The 9,243-nt window shown below is 42.5% G+C and overlaps 1 long non-coding RNA gene across 1 annotated transcript; it reads right to left on the reverse strand.

The window, feature by feature from the left end:
* Nucleotides 1–4: 4 nt before the first annotated feature.
* LOC134760242 (uncharacterized) lies at nucleotides 5–8,722 on the reverse strand. The gene is made up of 6 exons (XR_010137311.1): nucleotides 8,317–8,722; nucleotides 6,797–6,940; nucleotides 3,666–3,791; nucleotides 748–906; nucleotides 546–662; nucleotides 5–132 (listed from the first exon to the last, which is right to left on the reverse strand). It is a non-coding gene; the product is annotated as an uncharacterized LOC134760242 (long non-coding RNA).
* Between the last annotated feature and the right edge of the window lie 521 nt (nucleotides 8,723–9,243).

The following is a 9,243-nucleotide window of genomic DNA, read 5'->3' on the forward strand; positions in this document are numbered from 1 at the left end:
GGAGAGCAGAGAGTGCCCGGGCCTGCTTCTCGGCGGTGGGCAGCAGCACGGACAGCCGCTCTGCAGCACGGCCTGGGCAGCCGACTGCACGATGCTCAGCACGTCCGCGCTCCTGGCCAGGGTTACCACTGTCTGGTTAGGAACACAAACAGAAAACCAAAATTAAAAGCAAGTAGATACCGTAACGTCAGACTATAGAATACAGAAAGACTTACCACAGGGAATCTAGAGTGGCCAAATGTTAAGAAATGTAATACTACTAACCAGAGACAATTCAGAGTATCAATCATTCCATTTCAACTCTCATTCTTAATAAATAAAATGCCCACACAGGAATGGCGGCAGCTGCTAACCAGCTGACAGCCCCCAGGCAAACAAGTCCAGTAACCACCAGGGCCTCTTCCCCAATGCCACTGAGCCCTACACCCACTGGATGACAGGGTGGGCGGCCTCATGAGGCCCACTGTACTCCTCATCTCTTCCTCCAGGGAAGCTGCCATGTGTGTCCTTGAGGGCCTATCCAGGGTGGCGAGAGCTCTACGTACCATTCTCAGTGACAGCCAGGGTTTGAGCGTCCCCACTCCCACACGCCACATCGGTGACCTTCAGTCCTTATTTAAGCCCAGCTACCAGCATCGGAGTGGCCTCATCTTCACTGGAGCCTTCAAACAGATAGGACAGAGGTTACTAAGTCCTGTAAGAGGCCACCTCCTGCTGCACGCTCCCACTCATGCAGAGCAGACATACCGTGGCCCAGCCGGCCGCAGTTCCCGTGGCCCCAGGTGTACAGCTCCCCCTCGGCAGTGATGGCCGCACTGTAAGTGCTCCCGCAAGCGATGTGCACCACGTGCTTCCCGGCCTGCTTTCCAGAGAAGGCGGAGATCACCTTAGGCTCCTCCAGAGACCCTGGGGATGATGGGAACAAACAGGAATGCCCTTCTTCTTGGTGTTTTTTCTTATTAGCAAAGGAAATTCAATATCCAAATTTAGACCATCACAGCATCAGGCCAGTTTCACCTTCCAGGTACTTTATAAAATAAGGAAGAGAGAATTCCAACACCTAACACCTCCATGACTTTTTGTTCAGTTGGAACCCGATGCCAAGCATGGTATCCAGTAGAAATATAAAAACAGTGTTTGTTAAAGACTCGTATGACAGGCTGGCCACGGTGGCTCCTACCTGTAATCCCAGCACTCTGGGAGGCCAAGGAGGGCAGATCACCTGAGGTCAGGACTTCGAGACCAGCCTGGCTAACATGGTGAAACCCTGTCTCTACTAAAAATAAAAAATTAGCTGGGCATGGTGGTGGGCGCCTGTAATCCCAGCTACTTGGGAGGCTGAGGCAGGAGAATCACTTGAACCCAGGAGGCGGAGGTTGCAGTGAGCCAAGATTGCGCCATTGCACTCCAGCCTGGGCAACAGTGCGAGACTCCATCTCAAAAAAAAAAAAAGAAAAAAGGAAAAAGAAAATGTGGCCAGAAGTTGTGTGTTGTACCTATAATCCGAACACTTTCAGGGGCTGAACAAGGAAGACTGCTTCATCCCAGGAGTTCAAAACCAGCCTGGTAATAAAGTAATAAAACCCTGTCTCTACAAAGAAATTTAAAAATGAGCCAGGCATGTGGCAGGCACCTGTAGTCCCAGCTACTAAGGAGGCTGAGCCAGAAGGATCGCTTGAGCCTGCGAGGTTGAGGCAGCAGTGAGTCAGAGTTGTACCACTGTACTCCAGCCTAGGCGACAGAGAGAGACCCTGTCTCAAGGAAAAAAAAAGAAAAATGGGAGGGGGAGGGGAGGGGCAGGGAGGGTACAAAGTGTCCAAAAACTTGAATGTTCTTAGCAGCTTTATTTATAATAACCAAAATGGGAAACAACCCAAATGTCTATCAACAGATGAATGGATCAACAACCAATTAAATCCATACAACAAACTACTACTCAGCGATAAAAAGAAATGAACTATCGATACATACAACAACCTTACTGAATCTCAAAATAATAATGCTGAGTGATGATTTCACAGGTGCATGCATATATACATACCAAAATTTATCAAATCATGCACCTGAAATATGTGCAATTTTTTGCACTTCAATTCTACCTTAATAGAGCTGTTTTACACACTCAAAATGATTTTTCTCTTGACCATGTAATATCCTCCCTTTAGGTACTGTCTTCCTTTCTGTTGAAGTCAAGTTTCTTCAAGAAGTTATGTATACGGCTATTCACTCACCCTTCAATCTAGTGTAATGAGACATCCTCTGGCAAAAACTGAAGCATTTTCTCACTGCCACATACAAAAGCCTCTCTTCACTCCGGAACTTCCTTAGTGTCTTTGCTGCATCTGCCCCTACAGATAACACCTGACTCCTGTGGCTTCAGAGATATTCACTAGCTCCTCCTCTCCTTCCAGTAACTCATTATAAGAGCCTATATGCCCAGGTAGTGTCACTGACCATTATCTTACCCTAATGACACTTTTTCTTTGGGAAGTATGATCCATATGTGCGGCTTCAATGACTTACAGGCATAAGATCCATACCTCAGCCCTGATTTCTTCAGTTTACATGCTGTAATGTCTACATATCATGCTAAAAAAAAAAAAAGAGAGAGAGAGAACACTTTCCAGCCTGGGCAACATAGTAAGACCCCCTTCTCAATAAAAGTAAAAAAAATTACCCAGGCATGGTGGCAAGTGGCTGTAGTCCCAGCTACTTGGGAAGCTGAGTTAGGAGGACTGCTTGGGCCCAGGAGCTCAAGACTACAATGAGCTCTGATCACGCCACTGCACTCCAACCTGGACAACAAGACCTCATCTCTTAAAAAAAAAAAAAAAAAAAAAGGAACATTTTACTTAGCACAGCTTTATGAAGGGCTTTACCAGCAGGTCTCAGCTGACTATTCCTATTTTCTAACCCAATCTATTATCTTTTTACTTTTTTGGTACATATTTTTATTGATGTATGATGTACACACCATGAAGCACACACATCCTAAGAGTATAGTTGATGAAGTAAACATGCTCATGTAATCACTATGCAGATTAAGAAATATAAAACATTACCAGTAACCAAGAAGCCCTCTTAGTTACTGCCTATGCCTCTTAACTAAAATATCCTAAACTCTAAACACATTGGCCTGTATTCTATATTCCCCAAATGTTTTACACACTTTCTTTACTGGACCTTCTGCCCTTCCCCTCCCGACACCATTTTCTCTTTCTCTCTTAAAGGTAAACACAGATCTCTTCCTCTATGGCATTAGCTCATCTTTGCTTACATTACACTCTAAATGTATCACCAACACAATGCTTTTTGCACTGTATTATGCCACCCACTTATTATTCACTTGGTAACTTTTCTGAAAGCAGTGACCCCACAGCACCATTTCTATATGTGTAACAACTAGCCCAGTGTTGCCACAGGAAAGTGTCTCCAATAAAATTCAGAGGGGAGGGGAGAGGGATAGCATTAGGAGATATACCTAATGTTAAATGAAGAGTTAATGGGTGCAGCACACCAACATGGCACATGTATACATATGTAACAAACCTACATGTTGTGTACATGTACCCTAAAACTTAAAGTATAATAAAAAAAAAGAAAAAAAAAGGAAAACTTAAAATTCAAACTTTCTTTGGAGGAAGACCATTTGATATCTACTTTACCTGTGTGTGACATTCATTGCAGATACATTTTCCTCTTGGCATCTCAGTCAATCCAAGGCACTCCAGGTGGAAAGCCCCGCAGCACTGAGCCTCACATAACAGCAGCTCACCTGATTTTTCACAATTCTGTTAAGAGAAAGAAAACATCTATCTGTTTTTCCATGTTTGAGAATGAAGAGTAAAACCAGTGTCAGTGGGTTAAAATAAACAAAGGTTAAAAGTGGCAGAAAATGAGGTGAGAAAGAGGCAAGGGCCTGTAGTTGTAGATTTTATTCTAGTTACAAAGGTGTACCACTGGAGAGCTTTGCCAAAGGAAAGCTAAAATCAGGTATTCATTTTTAAAAAGATTGTTCTGACTGCTACATGGAAAACAAGTTCAAGAGTAGAAAGGTCAGAAAAGAGCATAGAGATAAACCAGAAAGCTACTGAATGGTTCAAGCAACAGACACTGGCTAGCTAGACTTGGGCCGTAAAGTTCCAAAAGAGCTCCCACCAAGGTCTGAACAGCCCTTTTGGGACACATCTAGAACCATCCCAGAGAGAGATCACTTTTCTGAAATAATCTCAGCTAAGATAGGGCCTCACTTAAGACAGGGGCTTAGGAAATAACAACAGGCATCTGTCATTATAAAACACTGTAAGATTTATGTATGTTTTTTTTTTTTTGAGAGAGTCTTGCTCTATCGCCCAGGCTGGACTGCAATGGTGCAATCTCGGCTCACTGCAACCTCTGCTGACCAGGTTCAAGTGATTCTCCTGCCTCAGCCTCCCGAGTAGCTGGGATTACAGGCACGCGCCACCACGCCTGGCTAATTTTTGTATTTCTAGTAGAGAGGGGTTTCACCATGTTGGCCAGGCTGGTCTCGAACTCCTGACCTCATGATCTACCCACCTCAGCCTCCAAAAGTGCTGGAATTACAGGTGTGAGCCACTGCACCCAGCCTTGTACTACTATGAAAGGCAAACAAGGGGAAAGGTGACTAAATAAGTTTTAGCTTCAAGAACTCATAGAAACAGAATAGGTCTTGATCGCTTAAGAATTAAAGCTTAAATAAAAAACTAACTAGGACAGCTTTAGGGAGAAAGGTTAGAGAGGTAGGCTAGAATTGATAGGGGACCCCAGGGACTTTATCAACCTATAGTCTGAGCTATCCTCAAATGTCTGACTCCCCATTATCTACTATTCACATGTAAAAATTGAAAAATAGCATTATACATTGTACTTCGCATATTCAGAGTGCCAATAACATAAGTTTTTATATATAGTGAAAAAAAACTGACCTTCAGCACTTAAATAGGAAAATGTTCATTACAATGTGAATTAGAAACAACATTTTTGCATTAACTAAATGTTATAGACTAATTCTTCAACTGGGATAACCATGTAATTTATCTTTCAAACTGGGACACTTGAGAGTGAAAGGAAGTGCTATTAATAAATTATGACAGAACAAGGGACCTACACAAAGACCGATCCAGACAAGCCAGGACCACAGGGTCACCTTACCTTTAATCTTTTTATTAAATGATCTTTGCAAAATGTATTTACACTCTGACCTGTCTCACTAAGTAAATAATGGGCATAACTGTTTTTGATGATTAACACTGTTGTTTGGGATCTGGTCCAAGTATGTAATAGTGAAGATAACAGGCAAAGAAATTCAATTGAAATTATATTGGCCACGATAACATTTTCGGGTCTGAGTTTACTTTTTTAGAGATCTCAACTTATTTATCTATTACTATTTATAATTTATGAGATAGGGTCTCACTCGGTCACCCAGGTGGGAGTGCAGTGGCATGACCATGGCTCACTAAAGCCTCTACCTCCCCAGCTTCAGGTGATCCAATGACCTCAGTCTCCCAGTAGGGGAACTACAGGCATGCACTGTCATGCCTGGCTAATTTTTATATTTTTGGCAGAGACAGGGTTTTACCATGTTGCCCAGGCTGGTCTCAAATTCCTGGGCTCGAATGATCCACCCACCTCAGCCTCCCAAAGTGCTGAGATTAGTGCTGTGCTCGGCCTATGGTTTCAACTTAAAAAAGAACTAATATCCTCAAGTTTTTTGTTTATTTAAAAGTCTGTAATCTTGACCTCTTGGGCTACAGGTATGAGCCAATGCAGCTGGCTAATTTTTAAAAAAAGACAAATTTTTTAAAAATAGAGACAGGGGTCTCACTGTGTTGCCCAGCCTGGTTTAGAACTCCTGGCCTCAAGCAATCCTGCTGCCTCAGCTTCCAAAAGCACTGTGATTGTAGGTATGAGCCACTGTGCATTGCCTATCTTCAAGTTTTTATACACCAAATTTTAAGAATTACATAGGTACATCAAGACCATTAAAAAAAAAATTCAAATGGTCATTGACTCTACTCACAAAGACTTAAAGGCTCTTTAACAATAAAGTGGAATCCCCTATCTCACAGAGAGGCAATCCAGCACAATGGTTAAGACTCTAAACCAACCAAGTCCAACGGAGCTTAAAGGTTAAAAAAAGGAGAGGGAGACTCCATATCCAGACGGCCAGGCTTCTCTCATGAATATAAGCAAGCTATTTATCCTGTCTGTAATTTAGTTTCCTCGTCTGCAAAATGGGGATAATCACAGAACTCTACTTATGAGATTATTACAATGACTAAATAATGTAATATTTATAAAGTGCTTGGAACAATACTTCATACATAGGAAATACTGGATAAATATTTATTAAATAAATAAAATATAGATGATAGGCTTTCTAAAGTCACCACGTTAAAGAAAAAATATCTCAAAACTAAAATTACCCTTGAAAAGTTCCTTACAAACCCAAAGATTCTGACACCATGAGAAGTACTGGAGAATTATATTTGAATAAGCAACCAGAGATTCACATATTCCATCTCAGACTTGCTTCACGGCATATATTCCTTCATGGGCCTTAAGGGCAGGTGGTTCACCAACACTAAACTATTTCTCCAAGTATCTTTCTTTGTGGGAAGAAAAAAGGGTCAAATCCTTAAAGAAAGTGACTCTACTGGAATCATCCAAAAGCACTGTTATTCTACCAAGAAACCATCATAAAGAGATGGAGTGGGTTTCCCTTTAAAGATGAACGTGCAATGAAAACACAAGTGGGCAAATATTTCTCTACCTGTCAAACATTCTCCTTGAGTGCAGCTCCTCCACCACGTTCACCCTGCATTGTGTTAGAGGCAGCCATCCGAGGATCGTGTTCTACACCTTCCTCAACAGTCTCCTTGGGGCTTGTGGCCGTCCTGTGAGGCATTAGTTCTCCCTTGCAAAGAAAAAACAATGTCCCACATCTGTATTATTGATGTCTCTTCCATTTGACCCCCTCCCTCTGGGCTATTTGTCTAGCCATTAAGCACTTACAGATGTTCAGCCAATCACTCGGGCGGACTGCATGCAATGTTAGTTCTAACCCTGCTGTGATTGGGCAGGTAGTGGGCGCCTCATGCCCTGCCACTAACTGCTCTGAGGCTGTTTGTTCCACTGGAACTTTCTGAGCTGTTCCATTTTAAGGTTTCACTAAGGGAGAGAAAACATTCTTAAGTTTATTTGATTACTTATTTGTCCTTCCAAGGTCAGTGTTTCCTAAATAATGCCCCTCTTGGGCATTCTATTCAAATCGTCCTGGAAAGAAACATTCTGCATCATAATGTGTGACGCTGACCTGACTTCTAACTCTCTTTTAACCTGAGTTGGAAACCCAAAGGTCATATCCATGATTGCACTGATGCTTTACAAGGAAATGGTTTTAAATCTTTTGTTTCCTGAAGGTCGATATTCATAAAAATTGTCCTAAGATTAAGTGGCTGATGGTCTCAAAAAATAAGCAAGTAAATCTTCCCGCTGATCACAGCAGTCTCAACTTTTTTTTTTACTTAAATAGAGACAAAGTCTCATTGTATTTCCCAGGTTGGTCTTGAAACCTTGTTCTCAAATGATCCTCCCACCTCAGCCTCCCAAAGAGCTGAGTGGCATGAGCCACAACGACCAGCCAGCAGTCTCAACTTTTTTCTTTTGAAACAGAGTCTCACTCTGTCACCCAGGCTGGGTGCAGTGGCATGATTTCAGCTCACTGCAACCTCTGCCTCATGGGTTCAAGCGATTCTTGTGCCTCTGCCTGATTAGCTGGAATTACAGGTGCACACCACCAGTCAGCTAATTTTTGTATTGCTAGTAGAGATGAGGTTTCACCATGTTGGCAAGGCTGGTCTTAAACTCTCAACCTCAAGTTATTTACCCGCCTCGGCCTCCCAAAGTGCTGGGATAACAGGCGTGAGCCACAGTGCCTGGCCAGTCTCAACTTTTATAGGGCAGTATCTAAGTTCCTTCAGGTCACATGTTGAGTTGATATTGTGCTCTCTGGTTTTACAAGTTTACTTAACGATGAAACACATATACTTGATTGGACACCTACAGCACAGGATGTGATGATCTTTTAAAAAGACCATATTGACAGTTGCAATACGTGCCTTGCCTTATTATTAGGATAAGCCTCTACTTTTCCTCCAGGATGCCTTGTGGCCATGAGCCACTTCGGTAGAATAGTGTTCTTAAGAAAACTCAAGGGAAACAGGGATGTGGCCTCTGGTGTGAAAAGTAGCTTCTCTTTAGAAGGTGAAGAGACCAGGAACTGAGTAATACCTCTGAGCACGGAATCTCTTTTGATGAGTCATCATTTTTCACTTTTTTGCATTGCATCTTGGCTGCAGCATGCCTCTGTCGTTTTCGCGTCCTTGGTTTGTCAAATATCTTGATAGTGCCTATGACAGGAAAATAGGTGCTATCTGCTGGCTAATAACACACATGTCCAAAATCTCTTATCCTATTATTAGAATAAAAACCAACCTTAAAACTCATTTAATTCTCCAGCTTTATGGATTAGGAAAATGGGGGAAATAAGAATTGAGACTAACTCATCATGACATAACTAGTTGGGAAATGGCTACATATATGTAACTTCTCCCTCATACAGATTAAATAGTAAGTGTATAGGTTATTACAGAAATTTTAATTTATGTGATTGAAATGACAAATCTTGTAGTTCCTCAAAGGAATTAAATCCTATAGATGAAGTGGAAATGCATTTTACTAGTTATGAAAAGATAGCACTCCCTAGGCTTCAAGATTGGAGACAATAATATCAATCACTATATGATTTAAGGATTAAGGGCTGGGCACTGTGGCTCAAGCCTGTAATCCCAGCATTTTGGGAGGCTGAGGCCGGCAGATCACATGAGGCCAGGAATTCAAGACCAGCCTGACCAACATAGTGAAACCCCATCTCTACTAAAAATACAAAATTAGCCAGGCATGGTGGTGCATGCCTGTAATCCCAGCTACTCAGGAGGCTGAGGCAGGAGAATCACTTGAAACCAGGAGGGAGAGGTTGCAGTGAGCCAAGATCACGCCACCACACTCAGCCTGGGTAACAAGAGCGAAACTCCATCTCAAGAAGAAAAAAAAGAAAAAAAGGATTAAGATGGAGAGTTGAGGCCGGGCACAGTGGCTCACGCCTGTAATCCCATCACTTTGGGAGGCTGAGGCAGGCAGATCACGAGGTCAGGAGAT

The sequence above is a fragment of the Pongo abelii genome, chromosome 16 (genome assembly GCF_028885655.2).
Source record: "Pongo abelii isolate AG06213 chromosome 16, NHGRI_mPonAbe1-v2.0_pri, whole genome shotgun sequence".
NCBI lineage: Eukaryota > Metazoa > Chordata > Mammalia > Primates > Hominidae > Pongo > Pongo abelii.